Source organism: Pseudorca crassidens, chromosome 2 (assembly GCF_039906515.1).
Source record: "Pseudorca crassidens isolate mPseCra1 chromosome 2, mPseCra1.hap1, whole genome shotgun sequence".
NCBI classification, from domain to species: Eukaryota; Metazoa; Chordata; class Mammalia; order Artiodactyla; family Delphinidae; genus Pseudorca; species Pseudorca crassidens.
The window spans coordinates 121,115,410-121,130,159 of record NC_090297.1 but is presented as its reverse complement, the minus strand read 5'-3'; positions in this window follow the sequence as shown (position 1 = coordinate 121,130,159).

Genomic DNA, 14,750 nt, shown 5'->3' with positions numbered 1-14,750 from the left:
CGGGGACGGTTTAGGGTCCAGGTGAGTGTACGACAACGCTTTAGGGGGAGGGTGCGTGTGTGGGTGCAGGTTAGTGTTAGCGTACGGGTAAGGCTTAGGGGACGGGTGAGTGTCAGGCTTCGGGGAAGGGTTAGGGTTAGGGTTCGGGCTAGGATTAGGGTTAGGGGACGGGGACGGTTTAGTGTCCACGTGAGTGTATGACTTCGCTTTAGGGGGAGTGTGCATTTGAGGGCGCGGGTTAGTGTTAGCGTACGGGTTAGGATTAGGGGACCGGTGAGGGTCAGGCTTTGGGGAAGGGTAAGGGTTAGGGTTAGGGTTCAGGCTAGGGTTAGGTTTAGGGGACGGGGACGGTTTAGGGTCAAGGTGAGGTTACGACAACGCTTTAAGGTGAGCGTGTGTGTGAGGGCGCAGGTTAGTGTTAGTGTACGGGTTAGGATTAGCGGAAGGTTGAGGGTCAGGCTTCGGGGAAGGGTTAGTGTTAAGGTTCGGGTTAGGGTTATGGTTAGGGGACGGGGACGGTTTAGGGTCCAGGTGAGGGTACGACAAAACTTTAGGGTGAGCGTGCGTGTGAGGGTGTGGGTTAGTGTTAGCCTATGGGTTAGGATTAGTGGAAGGGTGAGAGTCAGGCTTCGGGGAAGTGTTATGGTTAGGGTTCGTTCTAGTGTTAGGGTAAGGGGACTGGGATGGTTTAGTGTGCAAGTGAGTTTTCGACCACCCTTTACGGGGAGCGTGCGTGTGAGAGCGCGGGATAGTGTTAGCGTACGGATTAGGTTTATGGGACGGGTGAGGGTCAGTCTTCGGGGAAGGGTTAGAGTTAGGGTTCGAGCTAGGGTTAGGGTTAGTGGACGGGGAAGGTTTAAGGTCCAGGTGAGGGTACGACAACGCTTTAGGGGGAGCGTGTGTCTGTGGGCGCGGATTAGTGTTAGCGTACGGGTTAGGATTTGGGGACGGTTGAGGGTCAGGCTTCGGGGAAGGGTTAGGGTTAGGGTTCGGGCTAGGATTAGGATTAGGGAACGGGGAACGTTTAGGGTCCAGGTGAAGGTACGACAACGCTTGAGGGTGAGCGTGTGTGTGAGGGCGCGGGTTAGTGTTAGCGTACGGTTATGGTTTAGGGGACAGGTGAGGGTCAGGCTTCGGGGAAGGGTTAGGGTTAGGGTTCGGGCTAGGGTTAGGGTTAGGGGACAGGGACGGTTTAGGGTCCACGTGAGAGTACGACAACGCTTTAGGGGGAGCGTGCACTTGATGGCGTGGGTTAGTGTTAGCATACGGGTTAGGTTTAGGGGACAGGTGAGGGTCAGGCTTCGGGGAAGGGTTAGGGTTAGGGTTCGGGCTAGGGTTAGGGTTAGGGGACAGGGACGGTTTAGGGTCCAGGTGAGGGTACGAGAACGCTTTAATGGGAGCGTGCATGTGAGGGCGCGGGTTACTGTTAGCGTACGGGTTAGGATTAGGGGACGTTTGAGGGTCAGGCTTTGGGGAAGGGTTAGCGTTAGGGTTTGGGCTAGGGTTAGGGTTAGGGGACGGGGACGGTTTAGGGTCCAGGTGAGGGTACCACAGCCCTTTAGGGGTAGCGTGTGTGTGAGGGCTTGTGTTAGTGTTAGCGTACGGGTTAGGATTAGGGGACGGGTGAGGGTCAGGCTTCGGGGAAGGGTTAGGGTTAGTTTTCGGGTTAGGATTAGGGGACGGGGATGGTTTAGTGTTCAGGTGAGGGTACGACAACGCTTGAGGGTGAGCGTGCGTGTGAGGGCGTGGGTTAGTGTTATCATACGGGTTAGGATTATGGGATGTGTGAGGGTCAGGCTTCGGGGAAGGGTTAGTGTTAGGGTTCAGGCTAGGGTTAGGGTTAGGGGACAGGGACAGTTTAGGGTGCAGGTGAGGGTACGACAAGGCTTTAGGGGGAGCGTGCGTGTGAGAGCGTGGGTTAGTGTTAGCGTACGTGTTAGGATTAGGGGACGGGTGAGGGTCAGGCTTCGGGGAAGCGTTAGGTTTAGGGTTCGGGCTAGGGTTAGGGTTGGGGACGGGGACGGTTTAGGGTCCAGGTGAGGGTACGACAACAGTTTAGGGGGAGCGTGAGTCTCAGGGAGCGGGTTAGTGTTAGCGTACAGATTAGGATTAGGGTACGGGTGAGGGTCAGGCTTCGGCGAAGTGTTAGGTTTAGGGTTCGGGCTAGGGTTAGGATTAGGGGACAGTGACGGTTTAGGGTCCAGGTGAGGGTACGACAACGCTTTAGGGGGAGCGTGCATGTGAGGGCGTGGGTTACTGTTAGAGTACGGGTTAGGAATAGAGGACGTGTGAGGGTCAGGCTTCGGGGAAGGGTTACCGTTAGAGTTCGGGCTAAGTTTAGGGTCAAGGTGAGGGTACGACAACGCTTTAGGGTGAGCGTGCGTGTGAGGGCGTGGGTTAGTGTTACTGTACAGGTTAGGATTAGGGGACGGGTGAGGGTCAGGCTTCGGCGAAAGGTTAGGGTTAGGGTTCGGGCTAGAGTTAATGTTAGGGGACGGGGACGGTTTAGCGTCCAGGTGAGGGTACGACAACGCTTTAGGGTGAGCGTGCGTGTGAGGGTGTGGGTTAGTGTTAGCGTACGGGTTAGTATTAGGGGAAGGGTGAGGGTCAGGCTTCGGGGAAGGTTTATGGTTAGTGTTCGGGCTAGGGTTAGGGTTAGGGGACGGGGACGGTTTAGTGTCCAGGTGAGGTTCGACAACCCTTAAGGGGGAGCGTGCGTGTGAGAGCGTGGGTTAGTGTTAGCGTACGGGTTAGGATTATTGGACGGGTGAGGGTCAGGCTTCGGTGAAGTTTTAGGGTTAGGGTTTGGGCGAGGTTTAGGGTTAGAGGACGGGGAACGTTTAGGGTACAGGTGAGGGTACGACAACGCTTTAGGGGGAGCATGCGTCTGTGGGCGCGGACTAGTGTTAGCGTTCGGGTTAGGATTAGGGGACGGGTGAGGGTCTGGCTTCGGGGAAGGGTTAGGGTTAGGGTTCGGGCTAGGGTTAGGGTTAGGGGACGGGGACTGTTTAGGGTCCAGGGGAGGGTACGACAACGCTTTAATGGGAGCGTGCGTGTGAGGGCGCGGGTTAGTGTTAGCGTACTAGTTACGATTAGGGGACGGGTGAGTGTCAGGCTTCAGGGAAGGGTTAGGGTTAGGGTTCGGGCTAGGGTTATGGTTAGGGGACGGGGACGGTTTAGGGTCCAGGTGAGGGGACGACAACGCTTTAGGGTGAGCGTGTGTGTGAGGGCGTGGGTTAGTGTTAGCGTACGGGTTAGGAATAGAGGACGGGTGAGGGTCATGCTTCGGGGAAGGGTAACCGTTAGGGTTCGGGCTAGGGTTAGGGTTAGGGGACTGGGACGGTTTAAGGTCCAGGTGAGGGTACGACAACGCTTTAGGGTGAGCGTGCGTTTGAGGGCGCGGTTTAGTGTTAGCGTACCAGTTAGGATTAGGGGACGGGTGAGGGTCAGGCTTCGGGGAAGGGTTAGGGTTAGGGTTCGGGCTAGGGTTAGGGTTAGGGGACGGGGACGGTTTAGGGTACAGGTTAGGGTACGACAACGCTTTATGGTGAGCGTGCATATGAGGGCGCGGGTTAGTAATAGCGTACGGTTTAGGATTAGGGGATGGTTGAGGGTCAGGCTTCTGGAAAGGGTTAGGGTTAGGATTTGGGCTAGGGTTAGGGTTAGGGGACGGGGACGGTTTAGAGTCCAGGTGAGGGTACGACAACGCTTTAGGGGGAGCGTGCCTGTGAAGGTGCGTGTTAGTGTTAGCGTACGTGTTAGGATTAGGGGAAGGGTGAGGGTCAGGCTTCGGCGAAGTGTTAGGGTTAGGGTTCGGGCTAGGGTTAGGGTTAAGGGACGGGGACGGTTAAGGGTGCAGGTGAGTGTACGACAATGCTTTAGCGGGAGCGTGCGTGTGAGGGCGCGTGTTAGTTTTAGCGTACGTGTTAGGATTAGGGGATGGGTGAGGGTCAGGCTTCGGGGAAGGCTTAGGGTTAGGGTTAGGGGACGGGGACGATTTAGGGTCCAGGTGACGGTTCGACAACGCTTTAGGGGGACCGTGCGTGTGAGGGCGCGGGATAGTGTTAGCGTACGGGTTAGGATTAGGGGACAGGTGAGGGTCAGGCTTCGGGGCAGTGTTAGGTTTACGGTTCGGATTAGGGTTAGGGTTCGGGGACGGGGACGGTTTAGGGTCCAGGTGAGGGTACGACAAGGCTTTAATGGGAGCGTGCGTGTGAGGGCGTTGGTTAGTTTTAGCGTACAGGTTAGGATTAGGGGACGGGGGAGTGTCAGACTTCGGGGAAGGGTTAGGTTTAGGGTTCGGGCTAGGTTTAGGTGTAGGGGACAGGGACGGTTTAGGGTCCAGGTGAGGGTTAGACAACGCTTTAGGGGGTGTGTGCGTGGGAGGGCGCGGGTTAGTGTTAGCGTACGGGTTAGGATTATGGGACGGGTGAGTGTCAGGCTTCGGGGAAGTGTTACGGTTAGGGTTCGGGCTAGGGTTTGGGTTAGGGGACGGAGACAGTATAGGGTCCAGGTGAGGGTACGACTACGCTTTAGAGGGAGCGTGTGTGTGAGGGCGCGGTTTAGTGTTAGCGTACGAGTTAGGATTAAGGGACGGTTGAGGGTCAGGCTTCGGTGAAGTGTTAGGGTTAGGGTTCGGGCTAGGGTTAGGGTTAGGGGACGGGGACGGTTTAGGGTCTAGGTGAGGGTACGACAACGCTTTAGGGGGAGCGTGCGTGTGAGGGCACGTGTTAGTGTTAGCGTACGTGTTAGGATTATGGGACGGATGAGGGTCAGGCTTCGGGAAAGGGTTAGGGTTAGGGTTCGGGCTAGGGTTAGGGTTAGGAGACGGGGACGGTTTAGGGTCCAGGTGAGGGAACGACAACGCTTTAATGGGAGCGTGCGTGTGAGGGCGCGTGTTAGTGTTAGCGTACGGGTTAGGATTAGGGGACGTGTGAGGGTCAGGCTTCGGGGAAGGTTTAGGTTTAGGATTTGGGATAGGGTTAGGGTGAGGGGACGGGGACGGTTTAGGTTCCAGGTGAGGGTACGACAACCCGTTAGGGGGAGTGTGCATGTGAGGGCGTGGGTTAGTGTTAGCGTACGGGTTAGGATTAAGGGACAGTTGAGGATCAGGCTTCGGGGAAGGGTTAGGGTTAGTGTTCGGGCTCTAATTAGGGTTAGCGGACGGGGACGGTTTAGGGTCCATGTGAGTGTACGACATCGCTTGAGGGTGACCGTGCGTGTGAAGGCGTGGGTTAGTGTTAGCGTACGGGTTAGAATTAAGGGACAGGTGAGGATCAGGCTTCGGGGAAGGGTTAGGGTTAGGGTTCGGGCTAGGGTTAGGGTTGGGGACGGGGACGGTTTAGGGTCCAGGTGAGGGGACGACAACGCTTTAGGGTGAGCGTGTGTGTGACGGCGTGGGTTAGTGTTAGCGTACGGGTTAGGAATAGAGGACGGGTGAGGGTCATGCTTCGAGGAAGGGTAACCGTTAGGGTTCGGGCTAGGGTTAGGGTTAGGGGACTGGGACGGTTTAAGGTCCAGGTGAGGGTACGACAACGCTTTACGGGGAGCGTGCGTGTGAGGGCGCGGGTTAGTGTTAGCGTACGGGTTAGGATTAGGGGACGGGTGAGGGTCAGGCTTTGGGGAAGGGTTAGGGTTAGAGATTGGGTTAGGGTTAGGGTTATGGGACGGGGACGGTTTAGGGTCCAGGTGAGGGTACGACAACGCTTTAGGGTGAGTGTGCGTGTGAGGGCGCGGTTTAGTGTTAGTGTACGTGTTAGGATTGGGGAACGGTGAGGGTCAGGCTTCGGGGAAGGGTTAGGGTTAGGGTTTGGGCTACGGTTAGGGTTCGGGGACGGGGACGGTTTAGGGTCCAGGTGAGGGTACGACAACGCTTTAGGGTGAGCGTGCGTGTGAGGGCTCGGGTTAGTGTTAGTGTATGGCTTAGGTTTAGGGGACGGGTGAGGGTCAGGCTTCGGTGAAGTGTTAGGGTTACGGTTCGGGCTAGGGTTAGGGTTGGGGGACGGGGACTGTTTAGGGTCCAGGTGAGGGTACGACAACGCTTTGGGGGAGCGTGCGTGTGAGGGCGAGGGTTAGTGTTTGCGTACGGGTTAGGATTAGGGGACGGGTGACGGTCAGGCTTCAGGGAAGGGTTAAGTTTAGGGTTCGGGCTAGGGTTAGGGTTAGGGGACGGGGACGGTTTAAGGTCCAAGTCAGGGTACGACAACGCTTTAGGGTGAGCGTGCGTTTGAGGGTGCGGTTTAGTGTTAGCGTACCGGTTAGGATTAGGGGACGGGTGAGGGTCAGGCTTCGGGGAAGGGTTAGGGTTAGGGTTCGGGCTAGGGTTAGGGTTAGGGGACGGGGACGGTTTAGGGTACAGGTTAGGGTACGAAAACGCTTTATGGTGAGCGTGCATGTGAGGGCGTGGGTTAGTAATAGCGTACGGTTTAGGATTAGGGGATGGTTGAGGGTCAGGCTTCTGCAAAGTGTTAGGGTTAGGATTTGGGCTAGGGTTAGGGTTAGGGGACGGGGACGGTTTAGAGTCCAGGTGAGGGTACGACAACGCTTTAGGGGGAGCGTGCCTGTGAAGGTGCGTGTTAGTGTTAGCGTACGTGTTAGGATTAGGGGAAGGGTGAGGGTCAGGCTTCGGCGAAGTGTTAGGGTTAGGGTTGGGGCTAGGGTTAGGGTTAGGGGACTGGGACGGTTTAGGGTTCAGGTGAGGGTACGACAACGCCTTAGGGGGAGCATCCGTGTGAGGGCGCGTGTTAGTGTTAGCGTACGTTTTAGGATTAGGGTAAGGGTGATAGTCAGGCTTCGGCGAAGGGTTAGGGTTAGGGTTCGGGCTAGGTTTAGGGTTAGGGGACGGGGACGGTTTAGGATCCAGTTGAGGGTCCGACAACTCTTTAGGGGGAGCGTGCGTTTGAGGGCACGGGTTAGTGTTAGCGTACGGGTTAGGATTAGGGAATGGGTGAGGGTCAGGCTTCGGGGAAGGGTTAGGGTTAGAGTTCGGTCTACGGTTAGGTTTAGGGAACAGGGACGGTTTAGGGTCCAGTTGAGGGTACGACAACACTTTAGGGTGAGCGTGCGTGTGAGGGCGCGGGGTAGTGTTAGCGTACGGGTTAGGATTACGGGATGGGTGATGGTCAGGTTTCGGGGAAGGGTTAGGGTTAGGGTTCGGGCTAAGGTTAGGGTTAGGGAACGGGGATGGTTTAGGGTCAAGGTAAGGGTACGACAACGCTTTAGGGTGAGCATTCGTGTGAGGGTGCGGGTTAGTATTAGCGTATGGGTTAGGATTAGGGGACGGATGAGCGTCAGGCTTCGGGGAAGGGTTAGTGATAGGGTTCAGGCTAGGGTTAGGGTTAGGGTTAGGGGACGGTTTAAGGTCCAGGTGAGGGTACGACAAAGCTTTAGGGTGAGTGTGCATGTGAGGGCGCAGGTTAGTGTTAGCGTACGGTTTAGGATTAGGGGAAGGGTGAGGGTCAGGCTTCGGCGAAGTGTTAGAGTTAGGGTTCGGGCTAGTGTTAGGTTTATGGGACGGGGACGGTTTAGGGTCCAGGTGAGGGTACGACAACGCTTAAGGGGGAGCGTGCGTGTGAGTGCGCGGGTTAGTGTTAGCGTACGGTTTAGGATTAGGGCACGGGTCAGGGTCAGGCTTCGGGGAAATGTTAGGGTTAGGGCTCGGGCTAGGGTTAGGTTTAGGGGAAGGGGACGGTTTAGGAACAGGTAAGGGTACGACAACGCTTTAGAGGGAGCGTGCGTTTGAGGGCACGGGTTAGTGTTTGCGTACGGGTTAGGATTAGGGGACGGGTCAGGGTCAGGCCTAGGCGAAGTGATAGGGTTAGGGTTCGGGATAGGGTTAGTGTTAGGGGACTTGGATGGTTTAGGGTCCAGGTGAGGGTACGACAATGCTTTACGGGGAGCGTGCATGTGAGGGCGTGGGTTAGTGTTAGTACGGGTTAGGATTAGGGGACGGGTGAGGGTCAGGCTTCGGGGAAGGGTTAGGTTTAGGGTTCGCGCTAGGGTTAGGGTTAGGGGACGGGGACAGTTTAGGGTCCAGAAGAGGGTACGACAACACTTTAGGGGGAGCGTGCGTGTGAGGGCGCGGGTTAGTGTTAGTGTACGGATTAGGATTAGGGGACGGGTGAGGGTCAGGCTTCGGAGAAGGGTTAGTGTTAGGGTTCGGGCTAGGGTTAGGGTTAGGGGACGGGGACGGTTTAGGGTCCAGGTGAGGGTAAGACAATGCTTTAGGTTAAGCATGCGTGTGAGGGCGCGGGTTAGTGTTAGCGTATGGGTTAGGATTAGGAGACGGGTGAGGGTCAGGCTTCGGGGAAGGGTTAGGGTTAGGGTTCGTGCTAGAGTTAGGGTTAGGGGACGGGGACGGTTTAGGGTCTAGATTAGGGTACGACAACACTTTAAGATGAGCGTGAGTGTGAGGGCACGGGTTAGTGTTAGCGTACGTGTTAGGATTAGAGGACGGGTGAGGGTCAGGTTCCGGGGAAGGGTTAGGGTTAGGGTTCGGACTAGGGTTAATGTTAGGGGACGGGGATGGTTTAGGGTCAAGGTGAGTGTACGACAACGCTTTAGGGTGAGCGTGCGTCTGAGGGCGCGGGTTAGTGTTAGCGTACGGGTTAGGATTAGGGGACGGGTGAGGGTCAGGCTTCGGGGACGTGTTAGGGTTAGGGTTAATGTTCGGGCAAGGGTTAGGGGACGGGGACGGTATAGGGTCCAGGTGAGGGTACGACAACGCTTTAGGGGGAGCGTGCGTGTGAGGGCGCGGGTTAGTGATAGCGTAAGGTTTAGGATTAGGGGACGGGTGATGGTCAGGCCTCGGGGAAGGGTTAGGGTTAGGTTCGGGCTAGGCCTTGCCATAGGGGAAGGGGATGGTTTAGGGTCCAGTTGAGGGTACGAAAACGCTTCAGGGGGAGCGTGCGTGTGAGGGCGTGGGTTAGTGTTAGCGTACGGGTTAGGATTAGGGGACGGGTGAGGGTCAGGGTTCGGGGAAGTGTTAGTGTTAGGGTTAGGGCTAGGGTTAGGGGTAGGGGACTGGGATTGTTTAGGGTCCAGTTGAGGGTACGACAACGCTTTAGGGGGAGCGTGCGTGTGAGGGCGTGGGTTAGTGTTAGCGTATGGGTTAGGATTAGGGGACGGGTGAGTGTCAGGCTTCGGGGAAGGGTTAGGGTTAGGGTTCGGGCTAGGGTTAGGGTTAGAGGACGTGGACGGTTTAGGGTACAGATGAGTGTACGACAACGCTTTAGGGGGAGCGTTCGTGTGAGCGCGCAGGTCAGTGTTAGCGTACGGGTTAGGATTAGGGAACGGGTGAGGGTCAGGCCTCGGGGAAGTATTAGGGTTAGGGTTCGGGCTAGGGTTAGGGTTAGGGGACGGGGACGGTTTAGGGTCCAGTTGAGGGTACGACAACACTTTAGGGGGAGCGTGCATGTGAGGGCGCGGGTTAGTGTTAGTGTACGGGTTAGGATGAGGGGACGGGTGAGGGTCAGGCTTCGGGGAAGGTTTAGGTTTAGGGCTCGGGCTAGGGTTAGGGTTAGGGGACGGGGACAGTTTAGGGTCCAGGTGAGGGTACGACAAGCCTTTAGGGGGAGCGTGCATGTGAGGGCGCGGGTTAGTGTTAGCGTACGGGTTAGGATTAGGGGACAGTTGAGGGTCAGGCTTCTGGGAAGGGTTAGGGTTAGGGTTACGGCTAGGGTTAGGGTTAGGGGACGGGCACGGTTTAGGGTCCAGGTGAGGGTACGACAACGCTTTAGGGGGAGCGTGCGTGTTTGGGCGCGGGTTAGTGTTAGCGTACGGGTTAGGATTAGGGAAAGGGTGAGGGTCAGGCCTCGGGGTAGTGTTAGGGTTAGGGTTCGGGCTAGGTTTAGGGTTAGGGGATGGGGACGGTTTAGGGTCCCGGTGAGGGTATGACAACGCTTTACGGGGAGCGTGCGTGTGAGGGCGTGGGTTAGTGTTAGTACGGGTTAGGATTAGGGGACGAGTGAGGGTCAGGCTTCGGGGAAGGGTTAGGTTTAGGGTTCGCGCTAGGGTTAGGGTTAGGGGACGGGGACAGTTTAGGGTCCAGAAGAGGGTACGACAACACTTTAGGGGGAGCGTGCGTGTGAGGGCGCGGGTTAGTGTTAGTGTACGGATTAGGATTAGGGGACGGGTGAGGGTCAGGCTTCGGGAAGGTTTAGGGTTAGGGTTAGGGCTAGGGTTAGGGTTAGGGGACGGGGACGGTTTAGGGTCCAGGTGAGGGTACGACAACGCTTTAGGGGGAGCGTGCGTGTGAGGGCGTGGTTTAGTGGTAGCGTACGGGTTAGGATTAGGAGACGGGTGAGGGTCAGGCTTCGGGCAAGGGTTAGAGTTAGGGTTCGGGCTAGGGTTAAGGGACGGGCACGGTTTAGGGTCCAGGTGAGGGTACGACAACGCTTTAGGGGGAGCGTGCATGTGAGGGCGCGGGTTAGTGTTAGCGTACGGGTTAGGATTAGGGGAAGGGTGAGGGTCAGGCCTCGGGGTAGTGTTAGGGTTAGGGTTCGGGCTAGGGTTAGGGTTAGGGGATGGGGACGGTTTAGGGTCCAGGTGAGGGTACGACAACACTTTACGGGGAGCGTGCGTGTGAGGGCGTGGGTTAGTGTTAGCGTACGGGTTAGGATTATGGGACGGGAGAGGGTCAGGCTTCGGGGAAGGTTTAGGGTTAGGGTTCGGGCTAGGGTTAGTGTTAGGGGACGGGGACAGTTTAGGGTCCAGGTGAGGGTACGACAACTCTTTAGGGTGAGCGTGAGTGTGAGGGCGTGGGTTCGTGTTAGCATACGGGTTAAGATTAGGGGACGGGTGGGAGTCAGGCTTCGGGGAAGGGTTAGGTTTAGGGTTCGGGCTAGGGTTAGGGTTAGGGGACGGGGACGGTTTTGGGTCCAGGTGAGTGTACGACAACGCTTAGGGTGAGTGTGCGTGTGAGGCCGCGGGTTAGTGTTAGCATACGTTTTAGGATTAGGGGACGGATGAGGGTCAGGTTTCGGGGAAGTGTTAGAGTTAGGGTTCGAGCTAGGGTTATGGTTAGGGGACGGGGCCAGATTAGGGTCCAGGTGATTGTACGACAACGCTTTAGTAGGAGCGTGCGTGTGAGGGCGCGGGTTAGTGTTAGCGTACAGGTTAGGATTAGGGGACGGGTGAGGGTCAGGCTTCGTGGAAGGGTTAGGGTTAGGGTTCGGGCTAGGGTTAGTGGACGGGGACGGGGACGGTTTAGGGTCCAGGTGAGGGTACGACAATGCTTTAGGGGGAGCGAGCGTGTGAAAGCGTGGGTTAGTGTTAGCGCACGGGTTAGGATTATGTGACGGGTGAGGGTCAGGCTTCGGAGAAGTGTTAGGGTTAGCGTTAAGGCTAGGGTTAGGGTTAGGGGACGGGGATGGTTTAGCGTCCAAGTGATGGAACGACAACGCTTTAGGGGGAGCGTTCGTGTGAGGGCGCGGGTTAGTGTTAGCGTCCGGGTTAGGATTAGGTGACGTGTGAGGGTCAGGCTTCAGGGAAGGGTTAGGCTTAGGGTTCGGGCTATGGTTAGGGTTAGGGGAAGGGGACGGTTTAGGAACAGGTAAGGGTACGACAACGCTTTAGGGTGAGCGTGAGTGTGAGGGCGCGGGTTAGTGTTAGCGTACGGTTAGGATTAGAGGACGGGTGAGGGTCAGGCTTCGGCGAAGTGTTAGGGTTAATGTTCGGGTTAGGGTTAGGGTTAGGGGATGGGGACGGTTTAGGATCCAGGTGAGGGTACGACAATGTTTTAGGGGGAGCGTGCGTGTGAGGGCGCGTGATAGTGTTAGCGTACGGGTTAGGATTAGGGAACGGGTGAGGGTCAGGCTCCGAGGAAGGGTTAGGGTTAGGGTTCGGGCTAGGGTTAGGGTTAGGGGACTGGGAAGGTTTAGGGTCCAGGTGAGGGTACGACAACGCTTTAGGGGGAGCGTGCGTTTGAGGGCGCGGGTTAGTGTTTGCGTACGGGTTAGGATTAGGGACGGGTGAGGGTCAGGCTCCGGGTAAGGGTTAGGTTTAGGGTTCAGGCTAGGTTTAGGGTTAGGGGACGGGGACGGTTTAGGGTCCAGGTGAGGGTACGACAATGCTTTAGGTTGAGCATGCGTCTGAGGGCGCGGGTTAGTGTTAACGTACGGGTTAGGATTAGGGGACAGGTGAGGGTCAGGCTTCGGGGAAGGGTTAGGGTTAGGGTTCGGGCTAGGGTTAGTGTTAGGGGACGGGGACGATTTAGGGTCAAGGTGAGTGTACGACAACGCTTTAGTGTGAGCGTGCGTGTGAGGGCGCGGGTTAGTGTTACCGTACGGGTTAGGATTAGGGGACGGGTGAGTGTCAGGCTTCGGGGAAGGTTTAGGGTTAGGGTACGGGCTAGGGTTAGGGTTAAGGGAAAGGGACAGTTTAGGGTCCAGGTGAGGGTACGACAATGCTTTAGGGTGAGCGTGATTGTGAGGGAGCGGGTTAGTGTTAGCGTACGGCTTAGGATTAGGGGACGGGTGAGGGTCAGGTTTCGGGTAAGGGTTAGGTTTAGGGTTCGGGCTAGGGTTAGGGTTAGGGGACGGCGACGGTTTAGTGTCCAGGTGAGGCTACGACAACGCTTTAGGTTGAGCATGCGTCTGAGGGCGCGGGTTAGTGTTAGCGGACGGGTTAGGATTAGGGGACGGGTGAGGGTCAGGCTTCGGGAAAGGGTTAGGGTTAGGGTTCGGGCTAGGGTTAGTGTTAGGGGACGGGGACGATTTAGGGTCAAGATGAGTGTACGACAATGCTTTAGGGTGAGCGTGCGTCTGAGGGCGTGGTTTAGTGTTAGCGTACGGGTTAGGATTAGGGGCCGGGTGAGGGTCAGGCTTCGGGGAAGTTTTAGGGTTAGGGTTCGGGCTAGGGTTAGGGTTAGGGGACGGGGACGGTTTAGGGTCCAGGTGAGGGTATGACAAAGCTTTAGGGGGAGCGTGCGTTTGAGGGCGCATATTAGTGTTAGCGTACGGGTTAGGATTAGGGACGGGTGAGTGTCAGGCTTCGGGGATGGGTTAGAGTTAGGGTTTGGGAAAGGTTTAGGGTTAGGGGACGGGGACGGTTTAGGGTCAGGGTGAGGGTACGACAACGCTTTAGTGGGAGCGTGCATGTGAGGGCGCGGTTTAGTGTTAGCGTCCGTGTTAGGATTAGGGGATGGATGAGGGTCAGGCTTCGTGGAAGGGTTAGGGTTAGGGTTCGGGCTAGGGTTAGGGTTAGGGGAAGGGGTCGGTTTAGGGTCCAGGTGAGGGTACGACAACGCTTTAGGGGGAGCGTGCGTGTGAGGGCGTGGGTTAGTATTAGTGTACGGGTTAGGATGAGGGGACGGGTGAGTGTCAGGCTTCGGGGAAGGGTTAGGGTTAGGGTTAGGGCTAGGGTTAGTGTTAGGGGATGGGGACGGTTTAGGGTCCAGGTGAGGGTACGACAACGCTCTTGGGGGAGCGTTTGAGTGAGGGCGCGGGTTAGTGTTAGCGTACAGGTTAGGAAAAGGGGACGGGTGAGGGTCAGGCTTCGGGGATGGGTTAGGGTTAGGGTTTGGGCTAGGGTTAGGGTTAGAGGATGGGGACGGTTTAGGGTCCAGGTGAGGGTACGACAACGCTTTAGGGGGAGCGTGCGTGTGAGGACGCGGGTTAGTGTTATTGTCCGTATTAGGATTAGGGGACGGGTGAGGGTCAGGTTTTGGAGAAGGGTTAGGGTTAGGGTTCGGACTAGGGTTAGGGTTAGGGGACGGGGACGGTTTACGGTCCAGGTGAGGGTATGACAACGCTTTTGGGTGAGCGTGCGTTTGAGGGTGTGGGTTAGTATTAGCGTACGGTTTAGGATTAGGGGACGGTTGAGGGTCAGGCTTCGGGGAAGGGTTAGGGATAGGGTTCGGGCTAGGGTTAGTGTTAGGGGACGGGGACGGTTTAGGGTCCAGGTGAGGGTACGACAATGCTTTAGGGGGAGCGAGCGTGTGAAAGCGTGTGTTAGTGTTAGCGCACGGGTTAGGATTATGTGACGGGTGAGGGTCAGGCTTCGGAGAAGTGTTAGGGTTAGCGTTAAGGCTAGGGTTAGGGTTAGGGGACTGGGACGTTTAGGGTCCAGGTTAGGGTACGACAACGCTTTAGGGGGAGCGTGCGTGTGAGGGCGCGGGCCAGTGTTAGCGTACGGGTTAGGATTAGGGGACGGGTGAGGGTCAGGCCTCGTTGAAGTGTTAGTGTTAGGGTTCGGGCTAGGGTTGGGTTAGGGGACGGGGACGGTTTAGGGTCCAGTTGAGGGTACGAGAACACTTTAGGGGAAGCATGTGTGTGAGGGCGTGGGTTAGTGTTAGTGTACGGATTAGGATGAGGGGACGGGTGAGAGTCAGTCTTCGGGGAAGTGTTAGGGTTAGGGTTCGGGCTAAGGTTAGGGTTAGGGGCCTGGGACGTTTAGGGTCCAGGTCAGGGTTCGACGACGCATTAGGGGGAGCGGGCGTGTGAGGGCGCGGGTTAGTGTTTGCGTATGGGTTAGGATTATGTGACGGGTGAGTTTCAGGCTTCTGGGAAGGGTTAGGGTTAGGGTTCGGGCTAGGGTTAGGGTTAGGGGACTGGGACGGTTTAGGGTCCAGGTGAGGGTACGACAACGCTTTAGGTTGAGCATGCGTCTGAGGGCGTGGGTTAGTGTTAGCGTACGGGTTAGGATTAGGGGACGGGTGAGGGTCAGGGTTCGGGGAAGGGTTAGTGTTAGGTTTCGGGGTAGGGTTAGGGGTAGGGTACGGGGATGGTTTAGGGTACAGGTGAGGGTACCAC